Below are 13055 nucleotides of genomic sequence, written 5' to 3'. Positions count from 1 at the left end.
AATGATCAATGATGTAAATCAACTATTCTGAGATTGAAACCCTACATTACTCTAACTAATCAACTAATATGAGATTGCCCCATTTATGTGAGTCCTAATTGTCTCATTTATGTTTCACAAAATGTACTTAAACTCCTTTTGTCGAACGGAGTAAATATCATTTTACATGAGCCAATGTGAATATCATTTATTCCGTTCGGAAAAAGGATTTTAAAGTTGTAAAAATATTGAAACAAAATGATCAATTCATGTAAATCAACTAACTTGAGTTTATAACCCTATACATTACTCTGTTGACTAGTGATATTTGACTTGTGATGAATGCCTTGTTGTTTTGAATGAATGAGTCATTGTTTGTTTGATATGTGATGAGTGTTTATTTGCTGAGACTCAAACCCATTCTTTCCTTAATACTCATGCACCATCATGAACTATATTTCTATTTCCTGCAATATCTTCATTTCCGGCAAATATTCTTTCTTTGCCTTTTGACTGTGGTTTAGCTCCTACTGAAACCAACATCCATCATTTCCTAATATCCATAATTAGAGTATTTATTGAATATAACATTCACTGATGTAGATAAAAACTAGGTCGTTACTAGTCTCTCCTAATCAAACAAATTACCTAAACTAACCACTAAACACAATTAAAGCGGTAAGCAAGGGTCGGAATCCACAAGGATTAAGGTGCGCTAATTTATGCTAATCGAACAACAAGCTAGGTAGAACGAGTTGGAAAGTCATGGGATTAGGGAATGGGTCAAACAACAACAAATCATGGGATGGACATAAAAGATTTGAAAACGGAGAAGATTCACAAGCACTACATGAATAGGCATTGAATTCACAAATAGCTCCAACTATCTCCCGACGTGCGAGCAATTTCCCTAAGCATCAAGGATGAACTCCCGTTCTACCCTATCATACCCGGGGTAAATCAAAATCCCAATTCAACCACATAATCAAGTTTAGGTCTTTAATCCCTTTCCAACCCAACTAGACTACTCCAAGCAATCATGGAACACTTAATTGATCAAGTTAAATGCAACATGTATTGAAATGCCTAAACATGCAATAATTTAATCATGAAAATCCCTAATTTCCAATCACAAACACCCAAACCAATCAATGTTAAGTTTTTACCAAACCCTAATCAATAAACTACTCCATAATCATAAAAACACAAAATTTAAACAATAACAACAACTAATCTAAACATGAATCATTAAACTAAACAAAAACAATTAAACTAATTAAAACGATAAATAAATAAAGCAATAAATTAAGAAATAAATGAAGGGAGAGATAGAAATTTCTCATTGATTGATTGTTGGTTGCGCAATACAATTTGCGACACTTGAAATTGCAAGGCCCCAATTTTCCATTGATTTTCCTCACTTTCTCTCTCTCAAAACCTAAGCATAAACCCTAAAAAATAAAGACTAAACTAAATTATGTACATGGTTTTTTTAGTCTTCACCCCAAAAATGGGTATTTATACTAAACCTCAAAAGAAAATAAAATAAAGGAGTTAAAATAAATTAATAAGAGAGAAAAAAAAATTGAAAAAAAACTAGAAGGAAAAAAGAAAAAAGAAAAGGAAAAGAAAAATAGAAAAGAAAAGAAAAGAAAAGCTAAAAAAATTTAAAGGGAAAAGGAAGAAAAAAATAAGAGATACTTATCGTTTTATTTTTTGCAGACCCTTCTTCGTATTACCCCCTTTTCTTTTTTTCATCCGTCAGCCCCTCAGCCTCCACCCTCCTTCGTACTCCTCGCAATTCATCCTCATCAACATCGCCGTCGATCTTCCATTATCAGACCCCATGCCCATCATCACCGTCGATCAACCTTCATCTTCGTCGCTGATCATCAATCCTAATCACGGTCCATCATTTTCGATCCCCCATCACCAATCAATCCCCAGCGTTCATCAGAACACCATCTTCCATCAATTCATCAACTCATTCAATCCAAGGGCCGAAACTCGCTTCCTATTCATCATTCAAACGCTGCCGTTGAGCATCATTAATTTTGTACAAAAACCGAGCGCCGAAAAGTTCGTTCGAACGTTAATGGAGGTTCGGGCAAACCCGTTTCTAGTTTGGGCGAACACACGGTGGGTTCGGCCGGACCCGGCCTTGTCAGGAACTTTTCTAAATTTTGTGTTCGGTCGAACTTCATTCGGGTTCGACCAAACTAATTTCTCTGTTTTTGCTCTGTTTTTTTTCTCTGTTTTGCGTGACTTTTTGGGCTGATTTGGTGCTGGATTTGTGTTGGATGGAGTGGAGATGATGGTGGTATGGTGGTTGCAGTGACTCGTTGTGAGTAGTCATGTTGTTAATGGTGGTGTTTGTTGGTGATGGACGCGTGACTACTGTGGTGGTATAGATTAAGGTGGCTGGTGTGAGGAAGAGGAAGGAGGGCAAGCATTGATGATAATGGCGCTGCTTGGTTGTAGTGAAGACGGTAGGTAAGGCAAGCACCGGGCCTATTTGGTGTGGTGATGGTTAAGGAGTATGTGGTGTAGGATAAGCTTTTGTATTTTGCATTGACTTTAAACCGGCCCATGGAATTTGTACTCCCGTACTCCGAATAATAAGCACCTACACAAGTTAAATAAAACACGGAGGGAGAAACACAAAATAATAAAATAAAAATAAAAACAAAAAAAATAGTAACAATAATAATAATAATAATAATAATGGATTCTCTCAAATTAGGCGATTAGGGCACGATTATGTGCGTGTAAGCCATCAACGTCGATTATCAGGGGGGCTCCGGCGTCGGCGCTCCAGGGTCAGGCGACGGCAATCCAGTGTCAGGCGTGGCGATCGGTGGTTCCTGCTCGTTTGGTTTGTTCCGGTTCGTGTTGAAAGGAGCAGTTCCCTGTTCGTTTGGTTTGATCAGGAGAAGGGTCAAGTCGACGGGCAGTTTCAGGCGGTTTGCAGGCGGGTGGTACAGGCGGTTTCAGGTGGTTTGCAGGCGGGTGCGTTACAGGCGATTTCAGGCAGTTTGCAGGCGGGTGTTTGCAGGCGTTTGCAGGCGTTTTTGTTTTGGTTTCCACGGCAGTTTTGGTTAGCTTTTCACGGCAGTTGTAGTTCGGTTTTCCGGCGAGTGTCCGTCTCACCGCCACGGCTTCCTTCGTACAGTTTCAGGGCAGTTTTGGTTGGATATTCACGACAGTTTTGGATCATTATTCACGGCTGTTTTTGGTTTGGTTTCCACGGCAGTTTTGGTTAGCTTTTCTTGGCAGTTGTTGTTCGGTTTTCCGGCGAGTGTTCGTTGTGGTGCAGGCGGCGGCTGTTTTGGGTTATTTTCGGGAAGGTTTCAGTCGTGTTTCTTGGGCAGTTTCTGATCAGTTGTTGGGCAGTTTCAGGCGACGTTCGTTGTTGTTTTGGTATAGTCTGGGTTTGCTGTGTCGTTGGTGTTTTTGGTTTGCTGTGTTGGTTGGCGTGGTGTTTTTGTGTTGTGTGTCTTTGTAGGTGTGTAAGTGTGCTTGGCAGTGGGTACGTTGGTGTTACTTTTTGGTTGAAGTGCTTTGATATGGCGGCTTCCGTGGAGAAGTTTCATTGCCCTTTTGTGGGTCTTAGCGGGTGCCAGGATGGAGGTGGGCGTGGTATGGTAAGGAGTTCTCTGATCACTCACTTACGGGATCGCCATTGTTGCTCTGGTGTGCGGGATGTAACCCGTCATTCCCTTACTACCAATTTGCAGGTTTTTTCTACGGCTGAGGTGACTTTTCGTCGTATGGGAATTTGGCTGTGTGGAGATTGTTTCAAGACGCATACTCATCGTACTAGGTATCGACATGGCAGTGGTTCTAGTACTGTTTTTGTGGACCCACCTAATTCTGGGGATGGTATTATTCGTTTTATTCTCTACGGTATTCAAAAGCCTCAAGCTCCTTCTGCCGAGCTGTCTTCTTCTGATGCGCCTCGAGAACATCATTTTTCTTTTGATGTTGCTCTTCTAGACACTTTATTGTCTAAGCGGTTGCGTACCACTTGTGCGATGGCTTGCGATGGGAAGATGCAGCAGCTATGCGACGAGCGCATGGGCTGCGCGCACATGGCCAGCGATGGCTGTGTGCGTGTGGCCCATGGGCGTGCGATGCGTAGGGTGTTTGCGTTGCGATTAGATCGTTTTGAATGTTTAATTTGAAATTTTCAGTTTACGTAATTTTAATTAATTTTAAAAATTAATAATTTAAATTATTTTCTTGGATTTTAATTTTGAATATTGTAATTATAATAAATTCTATTTATTCTAATTATTTTACTAAAATTAAAATCATGAATTAATTTAAATACGACTGAAATTAAATTAAACTTTTTGGATTCAATTATAAATTCATATGAGCTTTAAATTTTAATTAAATTTGTATGTTTCCGGTTAGACTAGAAATACATTTTTATGTTTAAAATTAGTAAAGCATACGAATTTATTGGTTTAAGTGGGAGCCCTTTTAGTCATAAACTCTTGATTAGGTCTACAAATCCTTAAGGTTAAAACAACTTGATTAGAATTAATAAGGACTGAATAATTGGTAGATTATTGGTGCCCTTGATTAATTGCTGCAAATGTTTACGTGATGCATAATGTGTTTTACTAACCAGCTATGTAGGCCATTCATGATAATGAATGGGTGAATGGTATATATTGTATATGTACTGTTTTGCAGGTTATGAAGTGACTAGTATGGCCCAAATAGGATAGTAAATATGGTCTGCGCACCATTAATTTGAATGTAATTGGTCTAAAGTACCAAAGTTATTTTTCAATTCAAATATGGTCTGCGTACCATCAAATAGTTGTAATTAGTTATAGCTTATCCTATTTGAAAAAAATGGTGCCTCCCACGGAGATTTTTAAGACGGACTTTGAAGTCAAAGCTTCAAGATGAAGTCGGGCCATACTAGATCACATTTATCTTATGCATGCTTTAAGTTATTTATTGCTTTAAATATGTCTTAATTATGCATGAGATTGTGGCTTGATTATGTTGCATGATTAAGGATTTTAGTTCACTTAAAATCTAACCAACATAGTAAGAGCCTTAAGTTCCAAACTTAAAAATTGAGTTAAAAGGTGCCATGCCAAAATATACACTTGCTTGGATATCCTTTACATCAATCTAATAATAGTTTTCGCTAAGCGAGGTGTTACTTATTGGTCCTAAAGGGGCAAGGTACACAAATAATTGTGAGTACATGTTAGTTTTGGTGAAACTCAACGATATAAGTAAGGAGTCCTTTTATGTCGTGGCAAAATCGATAGGTTTACCTAATAAGTTCTTAGACGTACCTATCAACCAAGAATAGTTTCTAGACTATTAGCAAAAGGCTTTTGCTTACCTAAGATGTTTTAGGATTAAGTCGACAAACTGTGCTTAGTTCTTCAATGATTTTAGGATCTTGGAATCATTTTATTCACACCTGCCGGAACCCATAATTCGAATAAAATGCTAATGACTTGTTTAAATTGCATGATTGCTTTTATTTTCAAGTTATTATTCATGATAAATGTTTAGACTTTGCATGCTTCAATGTATGTTTTAATTATTGTTTATAATTAAATATCTTGCACTGCAATAAATCCTTTTAGAAAGGTAACAGTAAATTTCCTCGATTGGTAGTGAATCCAAGAACGATTCACGGAAAATAGAGAAAGTGAGCAATTTAAAATGTACGTTTCTTATATCGACTTTTGTGGTTGTTTTCGAACATCAAAATCGAATGGCAAACCAATTGGTGCTTGTGAATTCAAAATACACTGTAGTTTTGAGATCATAAAGCATTGAGTCTAATACGCTCAGCTTTACCAATGGTTAACAACCTAATATCTTTGTCCATTTAATTCTCGAATGAGTCTAGTCCCTAGACATTCGAATAGATCGATGCTTAGAGAACTTTAGAAGCTTCTGGTAAGATCATCTAGTTGAAACTTAATATTCAACATAAATTAAATGGTAAGAACCTTGTTGGGGTGACATTGGACATGTCTAACAAAGTATAAAAGTCAACACTAAAGAAATCAATTCTTAAGACTATAAGAAATGGTACAAGAAATAGGAAAACGAGGAACAAATGAAAGGAATTTACGATTCCGTTTCTACCTATAAGTTTATGTTTAAAGAGAAGTGACCTAGCAATCAAACTTCCTTGGTATCATATACCGCTTGAGGTGCTTACTTCGGTAATAACTCAAACAATGGAAGCTAGGCTACACTAATGACCTACAAGTGGGAAATGAAGCATGGCAATGCTACATTAGTTGTAGGGTCATCTAGTTTGTTTTAAGTCCTTTCAAAGGCTGGAACTTAATGGTTATTTTGTTCCATAATCAGCATACCTAAATTTCTGCTTCAAACACAGAAAGACTCACATTCAAGAGAAACAAAAACAATGTTTGTTTGTTTATTTGAATGAAATGGTCATTTACGGGTTGAGTCAATTTGCTTGATTAAAACAAACAACTCTTTAACAATAAAAACTTTACTAGGTTCAAATCAAACCCTTGATTTGAGTTCCACTAATCTTTGGCATTGTTGCTTAGACCATGTCAACAAGTTAACATTCACAAGCTCTATTTTAATGGACTTTTGAAAGTTCATTGATTTCTAGATCAATTTAAGACGACTAGTCTTACTTGTTGAAAGTAACAAAGAATATGAACTATTGTTAGAACGCCTAGACGATAGAGTTCAAAGCTAAAGAAAGGTTTTATGACTTTATTATTTCACATGGATTTGAGTGAATATAGGTTTATTTACTCAAATGTGATATAAGTTGAATCTGTTTGGCTAGTTCAAAGATTCAGAAGTATAAAATCCACTTGGCAAGAAATCATAAAGATCTAGGTTAGATCATGTTGATGGTTACTTGAGACCAAATATGATCATCAATGATTGTGTGTTGTAATTTCACAATCTAGGTCCATAAGATATGGCATATCTTAGTTGGAATAATCGAAGTCAATTAGTACTTGATTCGATCAATGATGGATCATAAAGACTTTTCCTATAATTTCTAAAACAAAATGCTCAACTACCACCAAACTAAACCAAATTCGTCAAAGCTATTGAAAAGTAATTTCAAAATATCTTTTCATAATATATCTAAAGAGTTCCTAAACTCACTGGAAGCTCAGTGTTTGTTATTCGACAAACTAAGGCCCAAGTATAGATATATGTTTCATTGTGATTTATTCAAATGAGACACAAGGGTATTGTTTCTACCATGAATTTTTGAGAACATAATGTTTGTTTGCTCGAAATGATGTCCTTTTGGAGATTCGTTTCCAAAATGACAAGTGGGAGAAAATAGACCTCGAAAGTCTTCGAGGCGAACAACAAACATAAACGGACATTCCGGAGGCTTTTCAAAGTGCTTTAGAAAATCCGAACTTATTCTGTAAGGACTTTACAAGTGGCTTTAAAGAATAGACATCTCTTAGAAGACTTTACAAGTGCTTCAAGGAGAACAGAATATTCAAAGGACTTTCAAGTGGCTATTGATATTCTATTGTTTGATGTTCTATACCCAAGTAGGCATAGAATTCAAGTCACTGAAACTATGAGATTCTTCTATTAGATAGTGAAGAAACATAGAGATCAGGTCAATGAAACTATGAGATTCTTCTATTAAATAGTGAAGAAACCTACAACTTGCAGTCAAACTATTATCATGTAGATTAATGAGTTTGTGACTTGTAAGAAAGCTATGACGAAACCCAGATTCCCTAAAATGGTTAGATGCCATATATAGACTCAAATGTTTTAAATGGTTAGAGGCCATAAAACATACTCAATGTTTTGATGACAAAATTGAAATTTTGTTGATTTGCAAGAATAGGTTCACACCTATTGGTTGCAAGTTTGTTTTAAGGATAAAAACCATCAAACATGAAATTGTGTTCACACACAAAGCTAGATTAGTTGCTAAAGGTTACAAGCAAATTCACGATGTGGATTGTGTTGAAACCTCATGCAAAATCGTAATGCTTAAGTCTATAATTCAAGCAATGATTGCATATTGGTACATATGGAAATTGAATGACAAAACATCTTCCTCAGTCAAATGTTGGAAGAAACTATGTACATGGTATGTCATAGGATTTGTGGATCCAAATAAATGCTTGAAAAGAAAAGCTAGTTTATAAAATCTAAGTACAGATTTAAGCAAGCAATTGGGAATTGGAACTATATTTTAGTGAAGCTAAATAAGTATTTTAGTTTCATAAAATATACATGATTCTTATAGATATATAAGAAGTTTAGTGGGAGTACGTAAAACTTATTTGGTCCTATGTGTATCACACATATCTCTCTATTGTGAAATAACATTCAAATGCTAATGACTTAGGTTTGAAATTATTCATCAATGATGGACCAAGGCGAAACTTAGTACATACTGGGTATTAAGATCTATTTACAAAGATCTTATGATATTGTTTAGTAATGGCATTTACTAAATCAAACACGAAAGACTCCATTGGAGATATTCGACCCATGTGAATAAATCTAAGTAAAGAATGTTTGAACTATGTATAAGCATTTACTAAGTTAAAACATCAAAGGATCTAAGTGAGATTCTTAACCTATATTATATGTCAAAGAATTTAGCTGGATTCAGTATCTACTGAAATTGAATGAGCTAAAGTTACATGAATAGAATTCAATTGAGAATTATTCTGCAAAAGAATTTATCATGTATGATATAATATGAGGATCGCCAAAAATGTATCGTATGACTTTAGGCATGACGAACATATACCAATCTCTATTGATCTAAGTGAAGATCAACTAGATTGAGATCAAGAATACTTATGGTACTTAAAAAGGTACATAGGAATAGTTCTTGATTCAAGGAAATAAAGATGTGCTAAATATTGATGCTACACGCATAAACACTGGCAAAGGATCAAGCAAGACCCTATGGAGTTCACCATTGACAAAGACGAGCTATAGAACATCGTGTTTTGAAATGGTAACATGGATTGGAGACCATGAGTTGTTGCGTGGGAAATTAAAGTTCTAAGTTCTAAGATATAGTTGGAAAGTCTTCCGCATATCTGTGAACTGCTTGGATAAGTAAATCCAAACAAAGCATCACTAGCAACCTATACAGTTGAAGTAAAAGTACTTATTGCCTAAGAAGCAATAAAATAGAGTTGTTTATATTAAAGAGTTCTTCATTGAACTTGGGAAGATCACATGTTTGTTGACTTAATGGTTCTTCATTACAAAATGCGTAGAACCACTAATGTAGCAAGAAAGACTAGATCACAAAATAAACATACTCAAAAGATCTTATCATCATATCTCGAAGAACATTCGATGAAAAGGATATTAAGATTGGCAAAGCATGATAACTAAACCTATGCAACAAGTGAGAAGCAACACTCACGTTGTAGCACTGGAAATCAAGCATAACTTTGAATTCCATGAACTGGTTTAAAGATGGGTTTGAGGCCCATGGTTGTAAAACATTGGGGTTGAACATTTATCATATATGAAATGAATTTTCATATTCCATTTAATCTTGGTTTAGTATTAAATGATGAGTCCCTTCAATTTGACGATATATCCAAGATAGACTGTCAGGACCAGTCCTGTGACTAAGAAATGTCTATCAAGTGAACTTGAATGTCAAAGGTTGAAAATGGTCCCTAGTCGGAGTTCTCTATAAAATTGGACGCATAGAAAATGTTAGACGACTAGAATGCAAGATGACTAGTAGTTCTGTTTCTTGAACTATGTGAACATGGCAATGTCATAATTATTTGCATAGATACTTACTTTGGGAAGACTAGTATCGGACAGACCTATGAAACTTTACTGTAAGAGATGAAAATCTGTCATAAGTAAATTTCATTAAAATTATTAGACACTAAATCCTCAATACCTGAGTGATTTGAGATTACTTGTTTGAGAACTGGTTGCTTTGACGTTGACCAACCGTCGCACCGTAAAAGGAGGCTATAAAGGCAACGCTCAGGTAATCACCTATCAAACGAAGTCTAATCTCAAGATCGCAAGATTGGGATTGTCCTCCCATAAATCGGGATGAGATGCTTAAAAGTTGTACAAGGCCACTCGGAGAGCTAGAAACTGTGAAATGCATGGCCGTGCTCGGATGAATCATAGGCTATGATTATCTGTTTATTTGATCAGTTGAACTCTGAAACCGAGAAACACCTCTGGACATAATAAGGATGACAACTCTTACCTTATGTTCAAGAGCAAGCATCGAGCGACAAAGGAATTAGGAAATGCACACTTGTCCCTAAGGACAAGTGGGAGACTGAAGGAAATAATGCCCTTGGTCCAAGTATGCATTCTATGTTAAGTCTAATAAGTGCGGTTCAGTATTAATTAACAAGTTAATAATTCAGTGAGATCAAGTGAGCTGAATGCCTAGCTAGAGGCCGCTTTAGTTCAAGTGGAATTAATGATATTAATCCACAGCTTACTCTTGACTGAACCCGTAGGGTCACACAAATAGTACGTAAACGGATCAAGTATTTAATGGCATTAAATACTCTATCTATGGATATTCGGAATCGACGGATCTTGGTTTCAGTGGGAGCTGAGATCGTCACAAGCAAGAAATGAATACTCCGGAAACGATGATATTGCCGGAAACGGAAATATGGATCGTATCGGAAATATAAATATTATCCAAGTCGTAGATGTTGCCGGAAACGGAAACATGGTACGTATCGGAAAATATTATCGGAAATGGAAATATTGCCGGAATCGGAAATATTGCCGGAAACGGAAATATTGTCAGAATCGGAAATATTATCGGAATCGGAAAATAATTCCGGAAACGGAAATATTAAATATTTGTTCGAAACAGAAATTGATTCCGGAATCGGAAATATTAAATATTGTTCGTATCGGAAATGAATTCCGGAACCGGGAATTTAATCGGAAGCGTATCGTACGAATAAGCATCGGACGAGGCCTGCCGGACGAGGGCCCAGCACGAAGCCAGGCCATCGCCCAGCAAGCCAAGCGCGCCACACGAACAGCCAAGGCCACGCCAGGCCCAACGCAAGGCCAGGCCCAGCAGGCCATGGCAGCGCGCGCAGCGCGCGCAGCGATGGGCTGCGAGCAGTGCTGCTGCTCGCGTGGGCTTGCGGCTCGCGTGGGCCGAGCGGCCGTGTGGGCTGTGCGCGGGCATGGCCTGCACGCTCGTGGGTCATGCTCGTGTAGAGTTTGTGTTCACATACGAAACCTAAATTGTGTAGGATTTGTTTAATGATTAAATTCCTAAAAGGATAAAATTAATTAATTAGAGTCCTACTAGGATTCTAGTTTAACTAATTAGTATCCTAATAAGATTCCAGTTCCTTTTCCATACCTCTATAAATAAGGTCCTAGGGTCATTATTTGTAGAGACTATTGAAGTATTCAAAGGGTAAGTTTTTGAAATAAAATTAACCATACACTTGCAAACACTAGCCGAAATTTCTAGTAACCTTAAGGGTGATTCTAGTTGGTCTAACTTGAGGCGGATCCGGACGTACTGTGGACTATCTACGGAGGGACGACATTTGGAGTCCTAAAGACTTGTTCTTGTTCGGTTCGGGCGCAGCTAGGGAAGGCACGCTACAACATGTATGCATCAATTCTATGCTAAATGATTATGTGAATATAATATGCTTTCCTGGCTTTATGGTTTTTCCGCATGATTTATGAATTGTCATATGTATCATAACCTAACAAGGAGAACTTCCATCGGAGGCGGCTTCCATGTATAACAATTAGACTACCAGTACAATCATGTCAGCAAAACATAATCCATATCATATAGACATAGTTCATAAATTGAAAATTCCATATTCAACATAAGCATAACATTCATAATCATTTGATCTAACAAATGAGCATGGTTGATTCATAACACGTTTACATAAACATCATGATTCATACATTATATCATTCTCAGGCGACTATTTGGAGATATCGCGTTTTCGTTTGCTATTGCCTTCTTTGCTACAGGAATTCTTGTCGTTGACTTTCGTTATTCGATTCGTTTTGATTTCGATCTTCGATATTTTCTTATGCGTCAAACAACTTTGTTGACTACGTTCGTTGCGGGGGTTCGAGTCCAATCACGTGACAGGAACTACATCATTAGACATAAGACTTTGTTACTCATCCTTAGTATTTTAAGTCGACAAACCTTAGGTTTTGGCGGTTAATTCTAAGCCATCACACGTGCCTTTATCGGAAACAATCTAGATTCCAGAAATTTAGTTCATACTACCTGGTTTTACAGACATGTCATTTCGTCGATTTCTTTTGTTAACTCCATTGCATTCCTCAATCATTCATAATTCTTTTCGATCTTCATAACATTCATTGATATCATCAACCTCATAGACAGACTAATTCTCGATAACTTATTTTGGTACGTTCCTCAAAGATTTATATGCAAACTCAATTCCATATTTTCACCATAAATCATATTGTTGCATAACTTTTAAAAGTTTTAGCTTAGCTTCCTTAACATATTTAAAAATACACTGGGTTACTTACAACAACAAAACAATCATTATAAAGGGTGCGGAATAGTAACTCAAACATCAATAATACTCACACGCTTTAAGCCTTGATTAACCTTGATTTACTCGGTGATTCACCACTTAAAATACAAACTCATGCTCTTTCGGTACTCTTATCATTCAACCTTATCGACAGACTAATTCTTGATAACTTATTTTGGGTAAAATTCCCAAGATATTATTCGTGTGTCAACTCAAATGGGTCTTTTATCATAACTTATGTGGTTCATAACATTTATGTATAACTTCTTAGCTTCCTTAATAGAGGCATATCAATCATCTTTTAGATACTAAACTTTTGCACTTATAAACACCAAAAGATTCATTACGAATAACACAGGAAGGTAACCCTAGAACCAATTTCATTCACAACTTACACACTTTAAACTTAGAATAACCTCAACTTAATTAGTGATCAACCACTCATGAAAGACAACCTTATGCTCGTTTGGTGCTCTAACATTTATACCATCCTTA

The sequence above is a fragment of the Spinacia oleracea genome, chromosome 5 (assembly GCF_020520425.1).
Source record: "Spinacia oleracea cultivar Varoflay chromosome 5, BTI_SOV_V1, whole genome shotgun sequence".
Taxonomy (NCBI): domain Eukaryota; kingdom Viridiplantae; phylum Streptophyta; class Magnoliopsida; order Caryophyllales; family Amaranthaceae; genus Spinacia; species Spinacia oleracea.
The sequence above is the reverse complement of the archived record's forward strand: the minus strand, read 5'-3'. Positions refer to the sequence as shown.